Below are 15,812 nucleotides of genomic sequence, written 5' to 3' on the forward strand. Positions count from 1 at the left end.
CAAAAATAGTAGATTTTTTACCGTTTGGTAGGGAAATAAAATTTTGACAAAATTTTCTATGGAATAAAATTTTGCACTGGAAAAAAAGCATGCCCGGTTCCTAAGATTTTGTCTTTACTTTAAAAATTTTGATATTGATTCCGAGCCAAAGAAGCGGAGAATACAAATAAGGATACTTTTAAGACACAATTGTCTTTTAGATTTGGGTTTTGTATACTTGCTTCTAGGAAGCAAATTTTACTTTTGCGCTTTTTCAGCTTTTTTTCTGCATATGTTATCAAAGTCCTTTAAAAACGAGTTAACGACAACTTTATTTTCCAAATTAAGACTTGACTTCCATTAGAAATTATGCCATGTTTCAAGTAATAAACGTCTTTAAAATGAAGTGTTGAAAAATATGTCCTATATTTGAACGATTTTTTGCTTTGTAGTTAAGATGCAAAAAAGCAACAAATTTAAAGACAATTTCATTAAATTTAAAGAATTTTTCTGAATTATTAAAGTCAAGTTGACCTTAGCCCAAACATTTTTTCTTTCATGTTATGATACCCATTTTTAAGTGAAATCACTTAATTATACACACAGAGAAGAGATTGTTTGGAAATCGGTTGGAGTAATGAACATTCTGCTTTTATAATTAAATATCAATTGTCTCAACATATTTACAATCATACGTGGGTCTTTACTACAGTATTTCATATATTTCAATGGATTTACGGTTGTGCTAGAAGACATACAGTTGTAGGAACTAAATGTCTTTATATTGAACATTTTTGCCTGAATTCGGATGACACGACCTGCCGCAATTAATTATCGAAACTATCACTTAGTTATCAGCACTTACGGTTGGTTTTCACAACCGAATATAATTTGAGTTATTTTACAAATGTCATTTCTATTAAAATATTAATTTCATGTCAAAACAGACGATTTCAAATTAAAACGGTAGAATTCTCAGCAGCGGCAATTTCTTAAATCTTCTATAGAAACATCTACCAAATTATCTGAAGAACTCGGGAGGAAATAGATTGGATCAGAATCAATGGCCATGGGAAAACGCCGTTTGTGCTCCGAGGTACCAGTTATATGTACCAATCGATACAGTTTCGGTATTTATCCCTAGCATCGTCTAGTCTTTAACTCGATCAATTAACCACAACCTTTTTCTTTTAATCTATTAAAATACTGGCCAGAGAGGTTGATAACTGAACAAAAGAAATATGAACTTTCTCGATAACTGGCGAAGTCGGCAAAATTTCAGATTTTACATTTTGCGTCCATATCACTTAAATAGGTTCACTCCTTGACCACATTTTTGCCGCATAGGGTGATTTCCAATTCATGGCGAAGGGTATACGAGCTGATTTATAACGAACATAATCGAGCCATTTTCATGATTTGATATCAAATACATTGTTTTTAGATTTATACTATACATATATTTAAATAAAATAAAATATAAAATTTGATTGTGAAGGAATTGGTTTTTAATTCAGTCAGGAGTAATATTAAGGTCGGGCAACAGAACCGTATGATGAAGGTAGCTATAACCGATGTCATCGGCAGACCCAACCAACACCATATGAGATATTAGTTGTGCCGACCGAATCAGTCGGGTGACACAACTGCCAACTGGTAGTTGCTACAACTGCCAAAAGGAGGTTGGCAATAAATTCGATTGTCACAACCAATCTGTATTCTCTGTGTTAGGATAATACGACTTCATTGAAAAGTTTATTGACTTTTGGACAAGGAAAAAAACTTTATGGTAGAGAGTTGCGTCTTCCGTGCTAAGCAAAATTTGCATTCGTATTTTAAAGACATGAAATCTTTGACCTCACGACAATATTTTTTTCAGTGTGACAAAATTTTTTGTAGAAATAAAATTTCGGCAAAATTTTCTATAGAAATACAATTTTAATAAAATTTTCAATAGAAATTAAATGTTGATATAAATGTCTATAGAAATAAAATTTTGACAAAATTTTCTAAGAAATAAAATTTTGACTAAATTTTCTATGAAAATAAAATTTTGACAAAATTACGTATGGAAATAACATTGTGAGAAATTTTCCTATGAAAACAAAATTTTCGACAAAATTTTCTATAGAAATAAAATTTTGACAAAATTTCCTTTAGAAATAAAATTTTGACAAAATTTTTTGACAAAATTTGTGGAATAGCGCACAAATGCACAAAATGTTGAAGGTGTCAAGGAGTTGCTTGGCTTGAACAAGTTTTCTCCGATGAGAAGCCATTTCAAATTGAGCTGTTTGGGGGGTCAACATAAATGCCGGGTAAATGGCATTAAAACCACCTAACAAAACATGGGTAAGTAGTTGAGGTGAAAACTGCTTACACTGAAAATTTTTTCTCGCGAGGCCAATCTTTGGCCTCAAGACAATATTTTTATACCCACCACCATAGAATGCTGACGGGGGTATAATAAGTTTGTCATTGCGTATGTAACACATCGAAATATCGATTTCCGACTATATAAAGAATATATATTCTTGATCAGGGAGAAATTCTAAGACGATATAAGCATGTCCGTCTGTCTGTGTGTCTGTTGTAATCACGCTACATCCTTCAATAATGGCGCTATCGTCCTGAAATTTGGCACAGATTCGTCTTTTGTTTGCAGGAAGGTCAAGTTCGAAGATGGGCTATATCGGTCCAAGTTTTGATATAGTCCGCATATAAATCGACCACCCGATTTGGGGTCTTGGCTTATAAAAACTATAGTACTTATCAAATTCGTCTGAAATTTGAAATCTAGAGGTATTTTTGGACCATGAAAAAGTGTACCGAAAATGGTGCCTATCGGTCCATGTTTTGGTATAGCCCCCGATGGACTGATTTCCCGATTTTGCTTCTTGGGCGTCTTGAAAGTGTATTTTCTATCCGATTTGCCTAAAATTGGAAATCTAGAGGTATTCTAGGACCATAAAGAGATGTGCCGTAAATGGGGTGTATCGGTCCATGTTTTGATATAGCCCCTATATAGACCGATCTCGACTTTTGCCTGCAGGCAGCTCAAGTTCGAAGATGGGATATATCGATCCAGGTTTTGATATAGTCCCCATATAAACCGACCTTCCTTACAGAAACCGTAGTTTTCATCCAATTTGCCTGAAATTGAAACTGTAGTTTTTATCAGGGATCCGGAGCGGTCCATTTTTTTCGCTCCGCTCCGCTCCCGCTCCGGAGAAAAAAAAAGCGCTCCGCTCCTCGCTCCGCTCCGAGAAAAAAAAAATCGCTCCGCTCCGCTCCGCTCCTCTTCGAGAAAATTATAGTACAAACATTGTATTATTTGTTCAATTGAGTTTTATTTTATTTAGAAAAATCGGGCGGTACATATATGGGAGCTATATCTAAATCTGAACCGATTTCGATGATTTATTGCACATATAGTTAGTGCTATTGAAGATTACATTTCGCCAACTTTGAGTAAGATCGGTTGATAAATAAGGGTTTTATGATCTAATTTGACAAAATCGGGCGATACATATATATGGGACCTATATCTAAATCTGAACCGATTTCGATGAAATTTTCAGACTTAAAGGCCGGTACTATGTTCATTCTTGCGAAAAAATTTTATGGAAACCATTATTTCGCACATAGAAAGCGGCGTTTTTTTAGGTAGCTTGGAGCGCTATTTTACAGGGAGCGATATTGGATTAAGTTGGTGGTTGTTGCTTGTGTTTACAAAATAACATTTTATTTTTCCTTGGGCAGTTGATCAGCTACTTCTTTGATCCTTACAAACTGTGTGGTCCGCTGTTCGAATCCCCGTCCGGCAAAAGTTAAAATTAAATTCCTTTGATCCTTTGTATAGTTTCGGAACAAAAATATGGTCCGTGTTTGATTTATAAACCCGCACAAATAGATTTTAATAAATAAATTATTTCTTAATTCACATTGCAAATGGCGCCGTGCTATAAACGTTAGTTTTTCAACACGAAAAAACAAAGTATCACAAATGGAAAAAATTTCGCAAATTTTTCGCATTTTTTGGTTTTGTATGGAGTTTCAACGCGAAAACCGAACAGAGTACCGGCCTTAAAGGGTGATACAGAAGATAATTTTGTGCTAAATTTGACGACGATCGGTTAGTAAAAAAGGGAGCTATATCTAAATTTGATCCGATTTCGTCCTTGTGCCCAAAAAAACTCCCTGTACCAAATTTCATCAAAATCGGTTAATAATTGCGACCGAAATCCTGTGAACAACAAATACATGGACAGACGGACGGATGGACGGACGGACGCCAAGCGCTAGATCGACTCAGGAGGTGATTCTGAGTCGATCGGTATATATTTTATGGGGTCTAAAATCAATATTTCTTGTAGGCACATTTTTTGGCAGATCAAACTTGTTATACCCTAACCACTATGTGGTTTAGGGTATAATGACTTTAAAACAATGTGTTGAAATATTTTATTAATTTTGAAGATTTTTTCAGAAATATTAAATCCATTTTGACTTCATTAAAGGAAGCATTCTAGGAATCATATGTTAATTTTTCATTTTTTTAGATTTTTTTCGTCAGTTGTTATCAAAATCCTTTAAAAACGAGTTAACGAGTTATTTTTTTTCCATATTAAGACTCGACTTACAGTAGAAATTATGCTATGTTTCAAGTAAAAAGCGTCTTTAAAATAAAGTGTTGAAAAACATGTCTTATTTTTTAACGATTTTTTGCTTTGTAGGCAAGATGCAAAAGGGAAACAAATTTAAAGACAATTTTATTAATTTTAAAGAATTTTTCTTAATTATTAAAGTCACGTTGACCTTACCTCAAAAATTTTATCTTTCATGTTATAATACACATTTTTAAATAAAATCACTTAATTATAAGGACATTACAACTTCATTCAAAAGTTTATTGCCTTTTGGACAAGAAAACAAGTATATACAGCACTAAGTTCGGCCGGGCCGAACCTTAAATACCCACCACCATGAACCAAATATTAGGGTTTCCTTTGAAATTTTAGGAGGGCTTGAGGACTTGAGGACACTTCCCGAAGATAAATTTAAAGATTTCACCTATGAGGACTATATCAGATTCTGGATTTATAAGAACCATTTTTGTTTGAGTTTTAGAGGAATCATTAACATCTCTTGTAAGTGTGCAAGAAAATTATAAAATAACGTCTTGATTTGAAATCTTAAATATGTAGAAGTAAAATCTGGAAATTTTACATTGAGTTTCAAGCAATTCAAGTGAATATGGAGGCATTACCAAATGGACCGAGCCTAAAATACCAGAATATTTACAATTTCAGGCAAATCAGATAAAAATTACGGTTTCTAGAAACCCAAGGAGTTAAATCGTGAGATCGTTCTTATGGGGGCTATACTAAAACATGGACCGCTACTCACCGTTTTCGGCACACCTCTTTATGACCCGAAAATACCTCTAGATTTCCAATTTCAGGCAAATAGGATAAAAACTTCGGATTCTAGAAGCCCAAGAAGTAAAATCGGGAAATCGGTCTATATGGGGGCTATACCAAAATATGGACCGATACTCACCATTTTCAGCACACCTCTTTATGGTCCGAAAATACCTCTAGATTTCCAATTTCAGAGAAATTGGATAAAAAATACGCTTTCTATAAGCCCAAGACCCCAAATCGGGAGATCGTTTTATATGGGGACCATACCAAAACATGGACCGATACTCACAATTTTTGGCACACGTATTTGTGGTCCTACAATACCTCTAGATTTCCAATTTCAGGTAAATTGAATAAAAACTGCGGTTTCTATAAGCCCAAGAAGTAAACTCGGGAGATCGGTCTATATGGGGGCTATACCAAAATATGGACCGATACTTACAATTTTTGCCACACGTATTTGTGGTCCTACAATACCTCTAGATTTCCAATTTCAGGTAAATTGAATAAAAACTGCGGTTTCTATAAGCCCAAGAAGTAAAATCGGGGGATCGGTCTATATGGGGGCTATACCAAAACATGGACCGATACTCACCATTTTTGGCTCACCTCTTTACGGTCATAAAATATCTCCAGATTTCAAATTTCAGTCAAATTGGATAAAAAATACGATTTCTATAAGCCCAAGAGCCCAAATCGGGAGGTCGGTTTATATGGGGACTATATCAAAACCTGGACCGATATAACCCATCTTCGAACTTGACCTGCCTGCAGACAAAAGACGAGCTTGTGCAAAATTTCAGCACGATTGCTTCATTATTGAAGACTGTAGCGTGATTACAACAGACAGACGGACATCGTTATATCGTCTTAGAATTTGTCCCTGATCAAGAATATATATACTTTATATAGTCGGAAATCGATATTTCGATGTGTTACAAACGGAATGACAAACTTATTATACCCCCGTCACCATTCTATGGTGATGGGTATAAAAAACTTTACTTTAGAGAAATGTTAAGCAAAATTTGCATTCTTATTCTAAGGACATGGAATCTTTGACTTCACGACAATGTTTTTTTCAGTGTAGAAAACTAAAAAATTAAATATAAATAAGATCGTTTAATTGCATTTATTTGACGTTCATTACAAACATCTTTGTAGTAATACGAGATGAAATTGATCGAAAGTATTGTTGTTACTTTTACAACACATACTAGATATATATTTTGACATTTGCCGTTTTTGAAAACAATTACTAAAAAACACGTTGTGTTTTCCCCAATGTACGTACGTACAAAAATACATATCGTACATTTTAAACGTTTACTCACACTACGCTAAGTACTAGCTAAATTTGAAATTACATACACAGTGTAATTTCAAAGTTACACATTTCATTCAAGTAATATTTTATTCGGAGCGGAGCGGTTTTTCATTTGGAAACCGCTCCGCTCCCGCTCCGCTCCGGATTTTAGAAATGCCGCTCCCGCTCCGCTCCCGCTCCGGCAAAAAAAGGGCTTGCTCCGCTCCGCTGCACGCTCCGCTCCGGATCCCTGGTTTTTATCCAGTTTGCCTGAAATCGAAAATCTATAGGTTTTTAGGACCCTAAATAGGTGTGACGAATATATTGTGTATCGGTACAGTTTTTGATATAGCCCCCTTATAAACCGGTCCTCTAGATTCTGTAGTTTTTCAGAACCACAAGTACACGCACAGAAAAAGCATGTTTGGACATGGTTGCCGCATCCATTTAATGCTTATCTAGAGTAGGTAATTGTCGCGAAAACCATGTATTCTGTCTTTGTAAAAAATTTTTTCTATAGAAATAAAATTTTGACCAAATTTTCTATAGAAATAACATTTTGACAATGTTTTCTATAAAAATAAAAATTTGGTAGATTATTTTTGGCTCGAGTGGCAACCATGATTATGAGCCGATATGGACCAATTTTTGTGTGATTGGGGATCGGCTATATATAACTATAGACCGATATGGACCAATTTTGGCATGGTTATTAGCGGCCTTATACTAACACCACGTTGCAAATTCCAACCGGATCGGATGAATTTTGCTCCTCCAAGAGGCTCCTGAGGTCAACTCTGGGGATCGGTTTATATGGGGGCTATTATAATTGTGAACCGATGTGGACCAATTTGTGCATGGATGTTAGAGAGCATGTATTTACTAACACCGCGTTCCACATTTGAACCGGATCGGATGAATTTTGCTCCTCCAAGAGGCTCCGGAGATCAAATATGGAGAACGGTTTATATGGGGGCTATATATAATTATGGACCGATATGGGCCAATTTTGGCATTGTTGTTAGAGACAATATACTAACACCACGTACCAAATTTCAACGGGATCGGATGAATTTTGCTCCTCTAAGAGGCTCCGGAGTTCAAATCTGGGGATCGGTTTATATGGGGGCTATATATAATTATGGGCCGATGTGGACCAATTTTTGCACGGTTGTTAGAGACCATATACTAACACCATGTACCAAATTTCAGCCAGATCGGATGAAATTTGCTTCTCTCAGCGGCCTCGCAAGCCAAATCGGGGGATCGGTTTATATGGGGGCTATATATAATTATGGACCGATGTGGACCAATTTCTGCATGGTTGTTAGAGACCATATACTAACACCATGTACCAAATTTCAGCCAGAGCGGGTGAAATTTGCTTCTCTCAGCGGCGTCGCAAGCCAAATTTGGGGGTCCGTTTATATGGGGGCTATATATAATTATGGACCGATGTGGACCAGTTTTTGCATGGTTGTTAGAGACCATATACCAACACCATGTACCAAATTTCAGCCGGATCGGATGAAATTTGCTTCTCTTAGAGGCCTCGCAGCCAAATTTGGGGGTCCGTTTATATGGGGGCTATATGTAAAAGTGGACCGATATGGCCCATTTGCAATACTATCCGACCTACATCAATAACAACTACTTTTGCCAAGTTTCAAGTCGATAGCTTGTGTCGTTCGGAAGTTGGCGTGATTTCAATAGACGGACGGACGGGCGGACGGACGGACATACTCAGATCGACTCAGAATTTCACTACGACCCAGAATACATATACTTTATGGGGTCTTGGAGCAATATTTCGATGTGTTACAAACGGAATGACAAAGTTGGGGGGTATCCCCATCCTATGGTGGAGGGTATAAAAAATGTACCTACTTTTTTGTTCTGCATTTTGATATATGGTATAATTTATTTTTATTTGCAGTTAAATGATGTCTGCGTTGGTACATTTGATGGGCACGAATAAATATGGAATGATTACTTATTGTTGAAATTGAACCAAAATAGAGTATATAAAAATATTCCATGTTTGCTTTTACGATATTATAAGTACAAATAAACAATGAATTAGTTTATAAATAATAAAAAAAAAAAAAAATTTGTGTCTTCTTTTTTAACGTGGCGTCCTTTTTTCGACGACGAAAAACGTTTTTTCATAAAAATCAAAACATTTTAGGTTGGGACCATGTTCTTTAAACTGGTAGAAAACATTTTTGACGAATACCATAACATTTTATATCGTGACCATTGTCTTTTAATGGAAACAAAATTCTTTTTATCAATATAATAATATTTTAGATGGGGACAATTTTATTTTTCTTAGAACCATGTACACTGAACCAACATGGTTGCAGGTGAAAATGTTACATAGTCGATGCAAAAATAGCTCATATCATATTATTTTGCTCTTCGAGTATGATTGTGACAATCATGTTTCTTCTCTGCGTGTAGGTGTGCTGAATTTTGTATATCGGTAGAAGTTTTTGGCATAGCCACAATATAGACTGATTTCCCGATTTAACTCCTTGGGCTTATATAAACCGTAGTTTTTACCCGATTTGCCGGAAATTGTAACGGATTTAGTTTTTGTCGCTCCATTTGGTAAGGACTCCATATAGATCGATTTTACATCTTGCGGGTATTAAAGGCGTACTGATCATGCGAATTGCTCGAAACTGAATATAAATTTTCCAGAGTTTACTTCTCGCAATCATTTAAATAATGGGGGGGTAAAAATACAGATTTAAAATTTCAAATCAAGGCGGTTTTTCATAATTTTTTTACACACTTAGACGAGATGTTTATGATTCTTTTAAAACTCAAAGAAAACTGGTTCTTATAAATCCAAAATCTGATTTAGTCTTCATAGGTAAAATCTTTAAATTTATCTTCGGGAAGCGTACTGAAATTTTGCAAAGGAAATTATAATATTTTATTCATGGTGGTGAGTATTTAAGATTTGGCCCGGCCGAACTTACTGCTGTATATACTTTTTTTTGCAATAAAAATAAGTTAAATTTAGCTTTAGTTTAACTACGGAATTTTGAACGAAGACTTTAATTATATTTTGACATTTCTGAAAACTATTAGAAAGCCTTATCGAACTACAACATTTGCTGCATCATAAATATTCTTATCACTGAAACCCCATTCGATATTCCCGCTATGCACGAAGCTGCGACCAATCTAGTTCACATTGTTAATAATGCTATTTGTTACATTTCATTTTCATTTAATGTCACATGATGCTGATGTTGCTACTTCTAATGCTCCTGCTGGTGATAATGATGATGATGATGGTAGTAATGTTGCTGTTACCATAGCTATACTTTGCCTATGGTAAAGTATCTGGTATCTCGCCTGTGTCAGTATCGGAAGGATTTGTCGGTTTGATTTGTGGAGGATGTTAGTTTTTTTTCTTTGGTGCACGTATCTTGCGTTTTTTGTTTTACCACATCTTCTCCTGTGAGGTATATAAAGACTTTTTCATTACCATCCTTTAACGTTGCAGACATGGCAAAGCCAATGACGAAGAAACAAAAAAAGCATTGCCATTATGAGGGGGTACTACTTCTAATGCTACTAAACATTGTCATTGTCCTCATCATCATCGTCATAATCATAGTGCTACAGAGGATGATGCTGTTGATGATGTTAGCGCAAGCAACGATGATGAACAACAATGTCCTCGTCATTTAAATTTATGATAAAGTTGGCTACTATCCAAGGTTGTTCTTTTTTGTTGCCGATTTCTCTATCTGTTTTCCACCACCACCACCACCACCATCACAGCCACTGTCCTAGTTCATGGTATTGTTTTTTTGTTCGGCAGCCTCTTTGCTTTGTAGGTACATCAAATTGTTTTTTTTTATCATATATACATTGTATATTAGGGTGGTGGTATTTATATAGGTTGAGAAAGGGTGCCTGATTTTATTCCTATTTTAATTCGATTATTTTATTCAAATGACGGGGTATACTTTTTCTTCTTCCTTGAGAACATGTTATACAAATTGGCTTAACTTTTATTCATCGAAAGTAGAAACCATTGATATTTTGTGAATAAAATTTTATTCCACTTCCATCCTAATATACGAATATATGTATATTAATATGTGTTCAGTGCTTACATATAGACAAACATAAAATGTTTGCAAATTTTTGTTGCTCTAGTTCTCATAATTATTTTTTTCTTTTGTAGTTGCCAATGCCATGGACGCCGTTATTGTTGCGATTATCTGTAAAGAAGAAGAAAAAAAATCGAAATTAAATAAAATTAAAATTTTACCACAACAATGTTTTAAATTAAACTCATGATTAATATATGTTATGTATATATTATGTTTTATATATATTTTAAATTAAAACATTTTATGCACAAATTTAAATATCGCGAACCTGAACCCGGCCTGCTTCGCTGTTCTTCACTATTTTTGTTTAAATTTGACAGACTATTTGTTACAAAATATCGCATTTTTATGGAACATTTTGTGTTAACTATGTCAACCAGGACTTTCACAGAGCTATAAAATATTCCTTCTGCAAAAAAAACAAGTGAGTAAAGTAGAAAGTCGGGCGGGGCCGACTATATCATACCCTAAACCACCCCTACTGAATTAGTAAACATAAGCATTTTTGGGGTATCATTGGTATAGGTTTTGGAGAACACAATCTAAGCAGAAATGTCTAATATTAGGAGCTATAGTTTATTTTGCACCAAAAGAGTTAGTATGCCACTAATATTGAGTCCATTATTAAAAAAGAGGAAATCGGTCAATTAGTTGTGGGTAATAAATCCAAATTTCTGCAAATAGGGCAATAGATTTATGTAAGAGCTACATGTAAGTCTAAATACGATCAGCTAGTACATCAAAGTTTGAAATTTGAATAACATAGGTTAATAAATAAGAGTATTATTGCCAAATATGAGAAAATAGAGCGATGCATATATATGGAACCTATATCAAAATCCGAATCAATTTTTATAATATTTTGCACGTATGATTGATACCACAGAAGGTCACTTTGGGTAAAATTTGAGTACGATCAGTTAATAAATGAGGCCCCTATGGTCAAAAATAAGGTTATTAGGGGCAAATTTTTCAAAATCGGGCGATACATATATATGGGAGCTATATCTAAATTTGAAACGATTTCGATGAAATTTTGCACATACAGTTAGTGCTATAGAAGATTACATTTAGCAAACCTTGGTTACGATCGGTTGATAAAGAAAGGTTTTACGGCCAAATTTGGCAAAATCGGGCGATACATACACTGTTAGAAAAATATGTTTTTCATATGTTCCGATATAAACAAAATGTGTTTCGGGCACAATTTTTAAACACAATATATTTAAGTGCAAACATGTAATGTTCCTAAACTAACACTAAATGTTTGGGACATCTATATTAATATGTTAGAATATATTATGTTTGTGGTATGAATGTTTCATAAAAATCATATGTGTGAATACAAACATATATAAATTTACAAATTTCGACTAAACATACATATGTTGTGATATTTTATTCAAAGCGACAGAGAGAGTATAGAGAGAAATAGAGATGGAAACCGGGAGAGTTGACGAAAGATATCAATATAAAACAGCAAAAGAGTCAAAAGAGAACAATTTCTGTGAAACCGCTTGTATGTTGTTTCGGAAAACTGTTTTATGATAGGCCAAAAATTTGATATGTTTAAGTCTAAATATTATTTAATTTGAATAAAGAGAATAGACATTAGGAACCAACAGCATATGTTTTCGCCTTGAGAGCAGCATTTTATGTATGTGTGGACGTGCGTTGGGTTTATCATTTTGGCATTATGGGCACAATTTTTTTCTTGGTTCGTTAAAAGAAATCAGGGGTCTTCATAAAAATAACGAAAGGGCACTATACTCTTTTTAGAGTTGGGACAGTAAAATGAAATAAGGAGGAAATAGTGAAAAATTACACAGTAAAATGTAAAAAAACAAACTTTAGTTCCTCTTTATTAAAAAGTAGTCCACGAGGAGTTGACGGACACCATCAAATATAAAAGCGGGCATTAAGTTCGAGTTTTACAGCTAAAACAATTTAAAAAGTTTATTTTCTTTAAAATGAATTATTAAAGAAAAATAAAAGGAATTTTAGAGCGATGGTGTTAAATGCTAGTAAAAAACTGTTCACTCCTAAATAAATTTATGTTTATATTATAAAATTATGTATGTATGTTTATACTCGACTCCACGTTCTTCTTTTGTTAGTTTTTGAAGTCCTTCCAAATTTTAAAGTTTTGTACAAAAACAGTTTTTTATTACAAGATTGTTATTTTTGCAATAAAAAATAATATTTTATCCAAAAATCAGTCAATTTCGTTTATATCAAGCACTGTTACTGACTATAAATCTTTAATAACGCACATTTCGAAGTTTCATTTAAAAAAAATTAATATAGTATATATATAAATGTGTAAATTAAAAAAAAAAATGTTCGGTCTTAGCAGGGGTTGAACCCACGACCCTTTGCATGCAAGGCAGACATGGTAACCACTGCTCCACGTGGCAAACAAATGTATATTTCTGTTAAATAATGTTATGTTTGCATGGGCTCGTGGGCGCTGCAAACTATGCTATATAAATGTAACTTAAAACGATAATTATCTACTGGTGACTATAACAGCTACGTAGCCCAGTGGATAGTGTGTTGGCTTATAAACTGTATGGTCCTCGGTTCGATTCTCCGTGCAGGCGAAAGGTAAAATTTTAAAAATTTATAAAAGTGAATAATTTCTTCAACATTATTTGTATTACAGAAAAAGATGCCAATAACTATAAAATTTCGTGGAAGTGAAAATTACGAGTATGTTAGGGAATGAGCACAATCGTGTTTGGGAAAAATTCTTCCAAGCATATAATATTTTTGGCTCAAAATGCTTCCAAACATTTAATATGTTCACATAAAACAAACATATTAATGTTTCGGCAGTATGCAATAATATATGTGCTTCCTGCAAAATATGTTTGGAACATATGTTAAAGAAGCGATTTTTTTTGAGGGTGTATATATGGGAGCTATATCTAAATCTGAACCGACTTCGATTATTTTTGGCACATATTGTCAGTACCATAAAAGATTAGAGTAAGCCAAGTTTGAGTAAGATCGCTTAATAAATAAGATTTTTATGGCCAAATTTGGGAAAATCGGGCGATACATATAAATTGGAGCTATATCTAAATCTGATTTCGATGAAATTTTGCAAACTTAAAGGGTGATGAAAAAGTTTACTATGTGCAAAATTTGATGACGATCGGTTTGTAAAAAAGCGCAACGTGACTCCATTTGTCGAAATCGGGCGATACATATATATGGGAGCTAAATCTAAATTTGATCCGATTTCTTCCAAATTCAATAGCGTTCGTCCTTGTGCCCAAAAACCACCCTGTACCAAATTTCATCCAAATCGGTTAATAATTGCGACCGGAATCCTGTGAACAACAAATACATGGACAGACACCAAGCGCTAGATCGACTCAAGAGGTGATTCTGAGTCGATCGGTATATATTTTATGGGGTATACAATCAATATTTCTGGTAGGCACATTTTTTGGCCGATCAAACTTATTATACCCTGACCACTATGTGGTTTAGGGTTAAAAAAATAAATCAAAGCGTTTGAATTTTTTTTCAAAAATGCAAAATTAGCGCACACTGAAAAAAAGCAAGACCGGTTCCAAAGATTTTGCCTTTACTTTAAAAATTTGGGTATTGATTCCTAGCCAAAGAAGCGGAGAATACAAGTAAGAATACTTTTAAGACACAATTCTTTTTTGTACACTCCACCATAGGATGGGGGTATATTAACTTTGTCATTCCGTTTGTAACACATCGAAATATTGCTCTAAGACCCCAAAAAGTATATATATATATATATATATATATATATATATATATATATATATATATATATATATATATATATATATATATATATATATATATATATATATATATATATATATATATATATATATATATATATATATATATTGTGGCGTGGTGAAATTCTGAGTCGATCTGAGCATGTCCGTCCGTCCGTCTGTTGAAATCACGCTAACTTCCGAACGAAACAAGCTATAGCCTTGAAACTTGGCACAAGTAGTTGTTATTGATGTAGGTCGTATGGTATTGCAAATGGGCCATATCGGCCTACTTTTACGTATAGCCCTCATATAAACGGACCCCCAAATTTGGCTTGCGGCTCCTCGAAGAGAAGCAAAAATTGGTCCGCATCGGTCCATAACTATATATGGCCCCCATATAAACCGATCCCCCGAATTGGTTTTCGGAGCCTCTAAGAGAAGCAAATTTCATCCGATCCGGCTGAAATTTGGTACATGGTGTTAGTATATTGTCTCTAACAACTATGCAAAAATTGGTCCATACCGCACTGAAAAAAATATTGTCGTGAGGTCAAAGATTTCATGTCTTTAAAATATGAATGCAAATTTTGCTTAGCATAGAAGACGCATTTCTCTAGTATAAAGTTTTTTTCCTTGACCAAAGGTCGATAAACTTTTCAATGAAGTCGTATTGTCCTTATAACTAAGTGATTTGATTTGAAAATGGATATCATAACATGAAAGCAAAAATGTTTGGGCTAAGGTCAACTTGACTTTAATAATTTAGAAAAAATCTTTAAATTTAATGAAATTGTCTTTAAATTTGTTGTATTTTTGCATCTTGACTACAAAGCAAAAAATCGTTCAAATATAGTATATGTTTTTCAACACTTTTTGAAGACGTTTTTTACATGAAACACAGTATAGTTTCTACAAGAAGTCGAGTATTAATTTGGAAAATAAAGTCGTCGTTAACTTGTTTTTAAAGGACTTTGATAGCATGTGAAGAAAAAAGCTGAAAAAGCGAAAAATTAAAATTTGCTTCCTAGAAGCAAGTACAGAAAACCCGATTTTAAAAGAGAATTGTGTCTTAAAAGTATCCTTACTTGTATTCTCCGCTTCTTTGGCTCGGAATCAATACCAAATTTTTTAAAGTGAAGACAAAATCTTTGGAACCGAGTATGCTTTTTTTTTCAGTGCGGTCTTA

General features: G+C 34.1%; 1 protein-coding gene across 1 annotated transcript in view; it reads right to left on the bottom strand.

Annotated features, from left to right (window-relative positions):
• The window catches only part of Octbeta2R (Octopamine beta2 receptor), a 673,234-nt gene that overhangs the window by 171,999 nt on the left and 485,423 nt on the right, over positions 1-15,812 (bottom strand). The window contains exon 5 of the mRNA XM_075292797.1: positions 10,854-10,961. The gene's annotated coding sequence lies outside the window, so the exon portion shown is untranslated. The remainder of the gene's footprint in view (positions 1-10,853; positions 10,962-15,812) is intronic.

Source organism: Haematobia irritans, chromosome 1, assembly GCF_050003625.1.
Source record: "Haematobia irritans isolate KBUSLIRL chromosome 1, ASM5000362v1, whole genome shotgun sequence".
Lineage (NCBI taxonomy): Eukaryota > Metazoa > Arthropoda > Insecta > Diptera > Muscidae > Haematobia > Haematobia irritans.